Source organism: Triturus cristatus, chromosome 7 (genome assembly GCF_964204655.1).
Source record: "Triturus cristatus chromosome 7, aTriCri1.1, whole genome shotgun sequence".
Lineage (NCBI taxonomy): Eukaryota > Metazoa > Chordata > Amphibia > Caudata > Salamandridae > Triturus > Triturus cristatus.
Genome location: NC_140590.1, coordinates 701,482,303 through 701,496,385, shown reverse-complemented (window position 1 = coordinate 701,496,385; position 14,083 = coordinate 701,482,303).

Genomic DNA, 14,083 nt, shown 5'->3' with positions numbered 1-14,083 from the left:
ACTGAGAGAGTTTTTCTTCTCCAAAATACAGGATCCATTACCCATACTCTGATGTTTACTTGGTGCACATCTGTTACAGGACTGGCCCCCACTCTATTTACACAGATTCCTGCAATGTACCCTTCTGCCCCTGTATGGGCAAATATAATGCCTGTAGCATTGCCAAAACTCACCGCCCTAACATCTTAGTGCGATCGGGGGGAGGTACCCCTAGATTCTGCCTCATTACATGGCATTATTGCCTGCAAGCCCCTCTCCATCTGCCAGCGATCTTTAGATGCTGTGCTGCCCACTAAATGTCCCTACCCTGGTGCAAGTCATCCAGTTCCATACTTCTGCTAATGTATACCATAATGCAGATCGTGGATGGAAAAGATTTTGGGATGGTGAACAGGAGAAGAACAATATGTACAGATACCTGCCCTTTCTTGGACAATGGGAATGCCAAATGTGTTTTAAGAGTTGTAACCATTAGTGCTCCAACCCATTGTTTCCCAGCTTTGGAACCACAGCACAGATGTTAAGTAACAAACTTACGCAACCCTTCTGCTGCAAGGGCAATAAGAAAAGCGAAATTTAGCTTAACTGAAACAACCAGTAACCTGCACTGGTTTATGGAGTGCACATTTTCAAGATTTCCACTGTATAAACCTTTCTCTTGTGTATGATTTATTAAACTATAATGTTGTCAATCTATCATAACAACCAACAACCCAGAGCACCCAGAGGGTTCCTTGCCTTGTGTTAACTGACTTGCCAGGAAGAAACGCATGTCATTAAAATACACTTTTTAACTAAGCAAGGCTGTATATTCGCACGTTTGTTGCGAGATGGCTTAAAATGAATGTGTTTCTACCATTATATGGTGTAGGCCACCTTATTTGCTTCTCTTATTTCTGTTAGTGTAAATAATGCTTGCCTGTTTACTTAGCATCATTATGAATGTTAGTTCTCCTGGAAGCCCAGTGTGGCCGTCTAGACCCCAGACCATACTGTGAGTATCACTGTCCTAGTGTCTGATCGTCCTCAGTGATTAGCCCCGAATCACAGGATGCTAGGCATCCCTTTCGAGACTGGAACCTGGCTCCTCAAATTTGAGATGGACCGCTCTGGCCATTAGGCCATCTTAAAAGTATACCTTATCTCGGAGTGTGTAGTTTTGGAGGCCAGCCCGGCCATGAATCAAGTTCCGTTGTGGATGGCATAAGTGACTCACTGCTGACTCTCCCGTACCCGCTTAGCCGAGCTGGGGCCAGCCTGTATGCTCGTGGAGAGCGACTACAAGGAAATAACAATGGCTGATGAAATGTGAAAGTAGCATAAAATGCTCAAGCCCATATATTGCTACTGTAGTAGAATAAGCTTCGAGAAGCATCAAATTTAAAACCAGTGCGTGGTGCTGCGTTTGGAAAACTAACATCATGCACACCCGGAAACTGTCTGGTAAAACTGCCCAAGCCATCAGGTACTGCTGCTCTGTGTTTGCAGACCCTTATGGTTTACTGCCAACAGGCCTTACTATCAAAAGTAATTGTGCTACTGGCTGTGTTGGACTTCTAAATGTGAAAGCTCGCCCTATTGACCAAACCCCTCCTTTTGCCACCCTGACTGCCGCGCATCCTTATCTGACCGTAGCCTTAAAGAGATGCCCCCCTAAACGAATGAATTTGGCTGCATTCCTGTCATAACAATGTAGGAATCATCATTAAACTGGCGGCAATCGACCATAGTGATCTACAAATGGGGTGCTAGTTTACAATTCAATAGGTCCCTAGGGGCGCTTTCTTGGCAGAATGGCTGGGTCTTGCATCAGAAAAATGCCAAGGTGTGTTTGTTAACCTCCGTGTCCAAACTGCGAAAAGCCATCAAAATCACTAAAGACACATGATGCCTGCTGGCTGCACCGGCCTTGAACTGAGAAAGCTCAGCACCACCAACCAAATCTCTCCGCTTCGCAATCAAGGCCAACACGAACCATTGTCGCACATCATTCCCTAACCCTAGCCCCAACGAGATGCTCCTCAAACAAATGTCCTTTGCTGCCTCCCCGCCGCAACAATGTTTGAACCAACAGTAAACGAACAGCAATCCTCCATAGCAAATCATGATTGGGATGGTAGTTCACAATTCAACAACGTCCCCAACACAAATCTTTGGAGGCAATAACTCTGAGTCCCAAAGGTATTACAATACGACTGGGACAAGGAAGGATTAATCCCTTCTGGGAGCCTCAGCAAGATTATCTCCCGGCAAACCAGAGAACCTTTAACAGTCAATCATCCTCAAGTCTCCTGAGAGTCCGAAACTGGCGGAAGCTGGGCCGCAAACATCACAGTACCCAATCAGCTCGAGACCTACACCAGCGGAGGACGCAATACAGTAACCCATGTGTAGACCCGCTGCTAAACACTTCAGCGCGTGTGTCCAGGAGCCCACCTAAAGTGCACTGCAAAATTTCACATCTGTGAGTCAAAACCCAGTCAAAATTTGGACAGGCCAAGAAACAGTAGCGCAGTGCCACCCTTCGGACCAACACTTCAAGTCCCACAGAGGCATGGACGAATGTGAGGAAGCTAGCTCCCCGACACACATGTAATAACCTCCCCCATGGTAACTCTACACATTGTGCTACAAAGCAAACCTGGAAATTATCCTCAAACACCTGTCACTCAGGTTGAGCCACCACACCATGAAAACCATTCAATCAACCGCCCACCCACGCATATGTGATGCCACGTTCTCTTCACCATGTCTGTACTGTGGAAATAAACATGTAGGCAAAGCAAGCTCCAATACTGGCTACAACATTTCACAACGTATGGGACGAAACCTTGCCAAGGCCACTGTGCCTCAGTTGGCCAATGGAACAAAACCATTGCAAACCAAGGCCCTGTGAATGCCCAAAACCCAGTGCTCTCACAGAGCATGTGGCATCTGACCAAATCCCCATCCCACATCGGAAACCGGTTCCAGTCCCCTACTGTGCCACTAAGTACAATCAATCGACATCTCCACAATAGGGCACGGCAGCACCATGAATCGGGGCTGCGGATGCACTGGCCCCACAGGAGCCACCTCGACTGATCATGGCAGGGCCAACCAGCAAACAAACAAACCATTAGGAGATCTTTCTTGTTGCTGCTTTACTCTGTAAATTACAAAAGCACCTAGTTTCTAGGCACGGCTAGCCCTTTGCTTCTGGCTCTACTGGCTTTCATGTCCACCACTGTGAGCAAAGCCAAGATTGCTTCTGCGCGCACAGCTCGTCCTGGAGGGAAGTTTCAGCTAAAATCGACATTGTTTGCCCCTTCCCATTAATGCAGGGCATAAAGTCCCCTCAGGAAACGCACCAGCCAAAGCCACACCGCCTCTAACCCGGCCTCTCTAGCCCACCTTGCAGAACACTCCTACAAGCACCGTCTAATGAAAACCTATTGAGTTTGCGGTGGGTTGCCAATAAACTGTGGTAACACAGAATAATCAAATTTATTAGGTCTTCAAGTGGCTCATATTATCCTACATGTAGAATACCGTAGCACCAATAATAATACTCGAATTTCTGGAGCTCGACTAATCACTTGTGCGATCTCTAGGTGCTGTTACTAGCCACGGAGAGATTAAGTGATTTTCCCACAATCACAGGATGTTGAGCCAATGCCGAGGCTCGAACCGGGATCCCGCGTTCCAAAGTCGGCACAACTGGCCGTTACGCCACATCCTCTCCTCTCTCTATACGTTTTCCCCAAAGCACTTCATGAGTACCCCTTTTGGAGTGCCTATCAAGCTTGCAGATTTTTAGCAAATTTAATTGGGAAAGAGGCATAAAATATATCCCTTGACACTCGATTTTTGCAAACATTCACGTGATTACAACCAGCTAAAGCCCTCTGCGGACAATTTAGGCTAACTCGCTCTGTACGATTAGGGAAAGGTATTTACACCTAACCATTAGCACGTTTTCACCCGCTGATGCTGAGTAAGCACGTATGCCACACAATGAAAGCACAGCACTCCACAAGTGCGATACCATTTGGCTACTGCATAACAGCACAGCCACGGAGCTGCAACTCCTATGTAGAAAATGTGCCACTCAATTTGTTCCTCCACCCCATAGCACCAGGCCAGACATGCCCCAAAACACCCGCAGTCAGGGACAGCCAGCCCTAAAAGGCACCGCCACAAGACAAGAGAATCCCCCCCAGAGCAGCCCACACTCACTGAAGAGATCAACCAAAATCCACAACGCTGCCTCTTGGCTCATAGCTAACCCTGGGTGGTGAACTACGCTACGCTCGTGGAGTTTGCGTATTTTCAGCAACTTTGTGTAGTTCGCGTAGACCGCGAAGTTACCGAACACTACGCAATCTGCAACATAGCGTAGTTGTTTTTTTTCTTCGTGCGCTCAATATGCGTTCTCGCGCGTGCGGTGACGACTTACCGGGATTCAGCGTTCGCAGAGGAAATTTCCTATCCGTTCGCGTGTGCCACGAGATTTGGTATCCGGCCGCACGATCCTGCGAGAGTGTGCAAACGCAAACACGTCATTCAGACGCGCCATCTGACTTCTGGCGGCAGTGTTGGTAAGATCGCAATCCCGAACACGCAGAAATTGCAATCTGGCGAAGAATATCTCTCGATCATCATAAAACCTTCTCGAAAATGATCATTTTGCTCAAAAAAACTCCTCAGATTGTGATTCGGCTGTAGTTTTGTGTGCAAGGAGTCCTTTTTCTTTCTTTAATTTTTTTTTCAAGAGGAAGGAAGTGCCCCTGAGTCTCCAACTTCCTGTTCCTGTCCAGCAGGCTCCTCCCAGTGCTTTGTCCATGTGCTGTTCACTTTCATTTGGATTTGGAGCTGGAAGGATCAATTTTTGTGTCTGTCTGCTGCATCATATCATTGGATTGGATTTGAGGACTTTTGGATTTGAGATTTACAAGTAAATTGGAGAATTGGTGTACTTGTTTGTTTGATTGGGGCATTCTTTGTACCCACATTTTTTGGGGATTTTCATCGTTTTTAAAAGTTATTGTTGTGGGTGGCCTGTAGTTTCAGTAGGGGTCTAGTTGTTTTTCTTTGATTGTAATTTCAGCAAGTAGGCCCAGAGGCACTCAAGGGTACGTGTTTCTGTGATGTTTGTTGAATTTAAACATCATTTAGGGCATGGATGGCATTGGATTGAATTGCTAAATGTGTGTTGGGGTGTATTTCACTTTTTGGATGTGTGTTAATAAATAAATACCTTTATTGGATGTGTGTGTGTGCTTGCTGTATAACTTTCCAACCTTTCTTAGCCCTCTGGATTTTCGTTTGTTGCATTTTTGTATTAAAGCTGTGCTGTTTAGCATAGCAGGCCTCCTTTGTCTGTCTGGCCATATATAGGCCTGATTGAGTTCATTGTTTTCCATGGCCTGTTGTGACTGTGAGTGACCATGTGGCTGGGGGCCATTTTGTGGTGCTGCTTTTTCCATATAGGCCTGCATGTCTTTCCTTTGTTCCCCTTGGCTTATGCTTCTTCTTGTTGTGGCCTGCCATGTGGGTGGCGGCCATTTTGTGAAGGTAGGCAGTGTGCTTTTGCCATAGGCTTGCATTTTCTGTCTTCCATTTCTTTTTGTTGTGGGTGGCTAGCGGCCATTTTGTGGAGCCATCCAGGCAGTGTGCATTTGCCATAGACCTGCATTGTCTGTCTTTAGTTTCTTGTTATTGTGGGTGCCCTGCCATGTGGTGGCTGCCATTTTGTGGGACCAGCCATTGTGCTTTTGCCATAAGCCTCCAAGCTTGTGGCCTAGTCTGCCAGTAGGCCCAGACTCCTAGAGGTACTCATCATGGGTGCATGAAACAAGTGTTTCTATGTTGTCTGTTGAATTTAAACATCATTTAGGGCATGGATGGCATTGGATTGAATTGCAAAATGTGGTTTTTGGGGTGGTATTTCAGTTTTTTGGTGTGTGTTAAATAAATAGGCCTTTTCAGGAAGTAGGTAACCCTGGGCTTTCAGCTCGCAGACTTCTGGCAACTCAGCACTGCGCGACAACGCAGACTTACACTTTTTATCTTCTTTGCGCGCTCAATATGCGTTGTTGCGTGCGCGGTAACGACTTTTTGTGAAGATCGCGATGCGGAACACACAGAATTTGCAATCTGGCGAAGAATATCTCTCAAGCAGCATAAAACCTTCTCGAAAATGATGATTTTGGCCATTTTGTTAAGAAAAACTCCTCAGGTTGTCATTTGGCTGTAGTTTTTGGAACAAGGAGTCATTTTTCTTTTTTTACTATTTTCTTTAAGAGGAAGGAAGTTCCCCAGAGTCTCCAACTTCCTGTTCCTGTCCTTTGTCTTCCCTTTCTTGTTATTGTGGGTGGCCTGGCCATGTGGTTTGAGGCCATTTTGTTAAGCCAGGCATTATGCTTTTGCCATAGGCCTGCATTGTCTGTCTTCTCTTCCTTTTCTTGTTGTTGTGGGTGGCCTGCCCATGTGGTGGTGGCCATTTTGTGGGACCAGCAACTGGGCTTTTGCCATAGGCATCCAAGCTTGTGGTCTAGTCTGCCTGTAGACCCAGAGGTACTCATCATGGGTGCATGAAGCAACTGTTTCTATGTTGTCTGTTGAATTTAAACATCATTTAGGGCATGGATGCAATTGGATTGTATTGCAAAATGTGGTTTTTGGGTGGGGTTCACTTTTTTGGTGTGTGTTAGGCCTTTTCCGGTAGGCCCAGATGTACTCATGGGTGCATGAAACAACTGTTTCTGTGGTGTCTGTTTAATTGAAACATCATTTATGGCATGGATGGCATTGGATTGAATTGCAAAATTTGGCTTTTGAGGTGTAGTTCATTTTTTGGTGGGTGGGTGTTAAATAAATGCCTTTGTTGCCTGTGCATGTGTTGTTGTTGTGGTTGTTGTGTAACTTTCCAACCTTTTTAGCCATGTGGATTCTCGTTTGTGCATTAAAGCTGTGTTGTTTTACGGGCCTCCTTTGTCTGGGCATATAGTGATATAGGCCTGTTTGAGTTCATTGTTTTCCAGGCCTTGTGCCTGTGATGAGTGACCATGTGGCTGGGGGTCATTTTGTGGTGGTAGTTAGTAGTGTGCTGTTTTGGCACATAGGCCTGCGTGTCTTTCCATTGTTCCTCTTGGCTTACTGCTTCCATCCCCATTGCCAGCTGCATGTCCCTGATGCTGCATCCATCCCCCATGATGCACAAATTAAGGCCAAACAGGTTCCACTACATTTGTATTTTTGTTTTTGTTATTTGCTATTCTTATTCTTCCTGAGTGTACATAGTACACTAGTAGTAATTTAAGCACAACAAATTCCACGTTTGACTGATGTTCTTCTGGCTTTTTTGCTTTTAGGCGCACAAAAGACTGAGGAGGAGGTGTCTGTCATCATTGCCCGTTGTACTGCCAGACAGACGTCCTGCTGTTGTACACGACGTGACGTGTGACCTGACCAGACATCTCTGCAACTTGTGCAACTGAGTGCTGCTGACATCTGAATAAGATGGGCCAAAGAAAGCAGGTACCAGGTCTTCCAAGACCAAGAAAGTTGCTGAGAAGAAGGAAGTGTCACTTAAGTCTGGTGTTCCGCCCAGCACCTTTTTGGGAATACAAAAATTACGCCTGCAGCAGCGGTGTCCGGGGGCAAGCTGGGGGCAGCACCTCTGCTTCAGTGGGCCCAACCCACCAACCTAGGCCCAAGCACATGAGTGTGGAAGAGGTAGCCAGCCTCATGGTGCAAACCAGTGATGCTGAGCCTGAGATAAACTTAATGCTATCTCAAAGTAGTACCCAATCAACGCAGGAGGAAACACAGCAGATAAGTCGTCAACAACAGCCGCAACCACCGCCCACAATACTAGCAGTTGTTCTTCCCGAAGTAGGGGCAGTTCAGGAAATCGAGCCTCGTGCCGAGGAAGAAGAAGAGGAAGCCACTCATTCAGACTTTCCATTGTCTTCCACATCCCCAGCAAGGAAAAGGAGGGTTAGACCATCGAGTTCTTCACCAACCATCCCTTCTGATGATCTATATGCCACTTGGGAGCCCCAACCTGAGCATGAGAGGGAGACACGTCCCAAGACCAGGCTAGGGAAAAGGAAGGTTCCAGAAAGCCTTACACTTATGGAGGACGATGTACAACAGCAGGATGATAATGAGCCCGTCATCATGGACATTACTCCCGCCCCAGTGCAGGCTGACATTACAATATACCAAATTGCTGTGAACTATGTGGCACAGATAACACCAACACAGGTAACACCAACACCACCTACATCTTCCATATTTGCATTAGCAAAGGCCCGGCAGCGACCGACATCCAGCACAACCACCACCTCAGTTGAAGTAGATAGTGGTACTTGCACTGAACAGAGTCAAATTCAACGCACACCCTCCAGTTCATCCGGCATTGGAAGTAGCACCTCCAGCAGGATACAAAAGTTATTCTCGCCAGTTTGGGACTTCTTTGCGGTTAGCGAAAAGGGGGAGAACATTGCTATATGCTCCATTTGTAATACCTAGGTTAGTCAGGGTAAGCTTGGAACAAAACATGGTACCAGAGGCCAAATAACACATATGAAAAAACACCACTTGGGAGGACCACCTTCGCAGCATAAAAACTGCAAAAGTTGCTGTTGGTGGGAATAAACGACTAGAAGATCCAAGAGGGAGACATTCTCTGTCAAAGTAGCCCTGTCCCCAGCAGTGCAGTGGTACCGCCCACATCCTCAGCAACATCTCAGTGGCACAAGAGTAAGAGTCAGCCTGAGACACCAAGGAGTACCAGAATGAAAAAGAGTTTGTCGTTGAGCCTAACTGAAAGGTAAACCATGCAGCCTACCATTATCAGCATGTTTAGGGCGGAGGTGCTGTACGAACGCAAGCACCCAATCGCACGTTTGTACAATGCGAAAATGTTAGCACTAGACCTTCTTCATTTTTCTTTTGTTGAAGGGGTGGGTTTTCTGGAATTTGTCAAAAGTACACTGAAAAAATGCACCTGCCTGGATTATGAAACAAAAGGGCCTAGTACAAAAGGTCCCTTAATATTCTATCACTACCTGGAGCTGAGAAATATCATTTCTCAAGCCAAGTAACCACAACCTAAATTGAAAAAAAGTGTTTTCTTTTTATTGACATAAGATTACAACAAGTTAAACACGCATTGGCAATGCATAATAACAAGATAAAACACATAAACAAAATTCTTCAGTGTCCCACACATCACCACATTCATACTAACACACATCCAATCCACAACGACCACAAGATGAAGACTTGGTCAGGATGGTGAAACTGCCAAGCGATGTTAAGCTGAAGGTTTGTTCGTGCATCATCCTGATGACAGATAGGAGAAGCATGGAAAGAGGCACGCAGTAAGTTCAAACGCCTACGCGCGTTTCGGTGTAAGGCCCAGAATGGGGCCACACCTTCATCAGGGCGAAGACCAAAAGGTAATGGGGGGGGGCAACAAAACACCCCTGTATCATGTGTGGTTTAGGCATTCAATAGATCAGCTCCAGTAGGAAATAAAGAAACCATGATTACAGATGTGGATATAGGAGGCACATTTAATGTCATATACGTGTGCAAACAAGAGGAACTCAAGAGAAATGCTCGTAAGGGAGAATAGACACACCCGTGTATGTGAGAAAAGACATTTGTAGTTCAGTGATTTACAAGATCAAGAATATATCACCTGTGCTATAAAGAAAAACGACCAATGGTAACACCTCCAAAGATAAATAGGAAAAACTAAAACGCCTGAAACACATACTTCAAGTCTATCTGGTGGATAAAATTGAATAGATTCACTAGATGATTGTAAATGTATTCAAATATGCGTCCAAGTAGATACATAATCTGCAAAAAATCAATCAAGAAAACATCTATTCAAGAATCCATGTTATTTAAAATGAGCCCTAGGGAAGATTCATTATATGTGGTTGAAGACATACCCGCAAAAGATACATTTACACGATGAGGGCTAGTAAAAATCAGGTCAAAGGAAGTTTTCAAAACCTGGATACAGAGTAAAAATCCTTGGATAAATCACTTGAAGCAACAAAGCAAAACATCAATAATTCTGTAAAGTAGAAAAAGGAGAATAAAGAGAATAAGAAAAGGTCACAGTGCATATAATTGAAGAATATTCTCATCGGGGAAAAGAATATAGAACCTACCCGATATTCATATCCAAGCTAGATAATCAATGCTTAATATGGTCCCGCCGGAAGGGGTTACTATGAGAAATGTATGACGAAACCAATTGAAGATCGGAGTAGCGGTGCTCGAAATCCCGGTTAGAAAGGTCAGGGATTCTAAATCAAAACAAAATAGACACAAATACTTTACCATAGGTCTACAATATAAAGTAAGTCATGCAAGTGAGGCAAAATCTAAAAACGCGAGCACATGTCAATTTAAATAGCCCCCTTCGGTCAAATATATAAAAGCGAGGACATAGACTTGAAGCAACCAATGGCTCCCATCCTCACCGAGAATAAAACAAAAAACTAAAAACTAGGGAGGGCACCCGCACTGCAATGATATCCCTGGAGGGGGAAGGGGAAGAGACTCAGGTAGTTAACCTGTAGACCCTCAATAAGCAATGATGGAAAAATGGAAAAAAAATCTTTTTTCAATCTTCTAACCCGCTGCTCAAGCGCACTATGCGGAAATAAAAATAGACACCGGTACTCGCGTCAACAAGTGCGTTCTTACCTAAAATGAGTCAATAATATTCCACCATGCAACAGATGATCAGCAGCGTTTTGGAATAAGCGGGATACCCGGTCGGGAAGCAAGTTTTCGAGCAAGACTCCGCCTTCTTAAAGGGTCGCTAATTAGCGCATAATCTCCTGAGAGGACAGACTAAATTTCATATGGAAATAGAAAGCAGACTAAGGACCGGAGTGTTAAAAGGACACTGTAGGTCTAAGAGAGGTGGCCATATTGGAACAGGGTGAAAAAAAGCTCCAGCCTACATCAAAGAACTCTACCTATAGTCCACAAACTGAACCAAAAATTCACAGGATCAATGAGAACCAAGTAGCTCAAAACGGGAAAAGTCATGATTAAGGAACAATGGGCAAATTGTCCCAAAGAAATAAATATGAAAAGGACAGCAGAGCCAAAAAATGAATTTGAGACTATAAGGACCATATGGTTAGCAAAGAATCAAATATGCCAAAAGGTTCAGGTAATGGCGTATTCCCAGGAGAAATGTTGATTCAAACCCCTGTGGACAGAGTTTAAAAGAAAAATCAAAAAAACCTCTCTTTTCTTTCGAGTTAGGCTAAAGTCTTTACCAGGGGTAGTACGAATCTTCTCCGCAATTGACCACTTAAGGTCCATTTCAGTATGGCTTTTATGAAGCCAATGGTTGACCAGAGGGGCAGAAACTTTTTTAATTCAGATGTTTGACTTGTGTTCACCAATTCTTGTTCTGCACTCACGTCCTGTTTCTCCAATGTATACAAGGTCGCATGGACAAGTAATAATATATATCACATTAGATGTGCAACAGTTAGTCATTTTCTGTAGTGCAATGGAACGCGCCTTGGTGTTAATGGTGTGACCCACAATTGCATTGGGGCATGCCTGGCAAGAGCCACAGCGATAGTTCCCCTTCACGAGTTCAGGGCCCAACAATGAAGTTTGATAAGGGGCCGCTTTTTCCAGAATTCTCCCTTTAACCAGATGGTTCTTAAGGTTTTTGTTCCGTCTGAAAGCAAAAATAGGTTTGGGGATTTTACTATCGCTGTTGCCAATATTCAAAAGATACCACAATAAATTAATGGTTTGTCTAACCTTGTGGTTAATATTAGAGTGTTTGGTGACACATACCAGTCTATCCAGGGGGATGGTCTCCTTGGTTTCAAACATGGCATGACGATTAAAATATCTAGCCCTCTTGTAAGAATCTTTGATCAGCTTGTACGGGTAACCGCGAGTCAGCAATTTCTCTTTAAGGATATCTGCCTGTACCAAGAAATCTTTGATATCAGAACAGTTTCTCCGCAAGCGGAGAAACTGACTGAAAGGGATACTGTCCCTTTGGCATCTAGGGTGGTAGCTACCATATTGCAGGAGAGTATTTCTGGCTGTCGGTTTGGTGTACAAAGAGACAAAGAGTTCTTTCTGATTATGTTCGATCCATACATCCAAGAATTTGACCCTAGAATTGCTAGAGTGGGCAGTGAATTTCAAGTTGGAATCGGCTGCATTAATCCAGAGAATAAATTTGTCTAGAGAAGTTTGGTCCCCATCCCATATGAAAAAGATGTCATCAATAAATCGAGACCAAGCTCGAACATTTTCATAGAAGGGAGCCATTTCATTATAGATGTTGATCTGTTCGAAATGTCCCATGTAGAGGCAGGCTATGCTTGGGGCACAAGATGCCCCCATGCTTATGCCCTGTATCTGGTGAAAATAATTGCTGTTAAATTCAAAATAGTTTTCACTCAGCACCACCTTTAGACACTCAATGATAAAGGGGGCATTGGTTATTTCTGTTTCAGAGAACAGGATCTCCTGGAGCACAGACACAGCTCCTTCCTGGGGAATGTTCGTTTAAAGGGACTCCAGGTCCAAGGTAACCAGTAGTTCCTTGTCACAGTCATAAGGCATCCTCTCAATTTTTGAGATAAAATTACCTGTATCCTTAACATAGGACTCGAGTTTACTGACCAAAGATTTCAAAAAGCGGTCAATGTATTTGGAAAGCGGCTCCGTGGCCGATCCAATAGTTGAAACAATGGGCCTCAGTGGCAGATTCGAGGGACTTTATGGGTTTTTGGCACCCCATAGATGATGGGCATTCTGGTAAAGCTAGGTGTCAAAAATTCAGCTTCCTTGGTGCAAATAACCCCAGCTTCAGCCGCAGTTTCCACCATAGATAGAATTCGCTGCTTGAGGCTCGGTTCAGGGTTCCTGACAATGTGTTTATAGTGTTTTGAGGAGGAGAGGAGGGTATACATTTTCTCAATATAAGTGGGGGTATTAAAAATAACAATACACCCTCCCTTGTCACAGGGTTGGATGGTTAATTACTTATTTTCTCTCAAAGATTTCAAGGCACTATTTTCAGCAAACGGCAAATTATTCCGAGGTTTTGGAATGTATTTAATGATCTTTTCAATTTTAAGCATGACAGCTTTTTCAAAAATACCCACTTCTGGGCCTAGAAGATCAAGGCTTGGGGTGAAGTCTGATGGTGGTTTGAGTCCTGATAAATTATCGGTACTCTCAGGGGAGGGTCTGGTAAGGAAAACATTTTTTTATCAGATTTTCCTGAAAAAAGAATAAAGATCTTTCAAAAATTCAAATTTATTGAAATAGGTCATTGGAACAAAAGAGAGACCCCTGGACAAAAGGGTTACTGATTCTGGGTCAATGTTGGAGGTAGAAAGATTGAACACAGGTATGTTTGTTAAGTTTTCCAGTATTGATTGTGTCTTGTTTGTCTATACATTTGGGGTTGGTCCTGACCCTGATGGAAATTCCTCTGTCGAGGTGTTCTGGTTCTGGGGCGATAGTTCCCTCTGCGATTGCCTAAAAAATGATCAGGCATTGCTGGTCTATCAAACGGTTCCTGTTGGGGTTGTTAATTAGAGTTATAACTCGCATCATAATTCGCAGACCCTTCTCCATCAGAATCAGTGGTGTCAGAACGTGATAATTCGTCTATTACCCCATCGTGGGGTACCATTGTATGGACCATTGCCTTCAGGCATGTTGTAAAAATTGGTTGCCAGGTATGGATAGGCACGTTCTTGAGTGAATAACCTGGAATTTGTAACAGCCATCTGCCCAAAATGGCAGGTTCCCAGCCGCTACTGATTCGCCAGAGTTGCTGTTCCAGCACTACATCACGATGTGCTGGAATTGCTTAGAAAAGCCTTGAAGCAGAGTGCTGTTCAGAGTATCCACCTGACACCAGACATGTGGACCAGTTGCCAAGCCACTGATTACATGTGCATCACTGCACGCTGGATCTCTTTTGTGGGGGTTAGAGAACAGATATCTGCTGGTGTTGATGCTGCTGAGATTTTTCATGTCACTCGCAAACATGCAACTG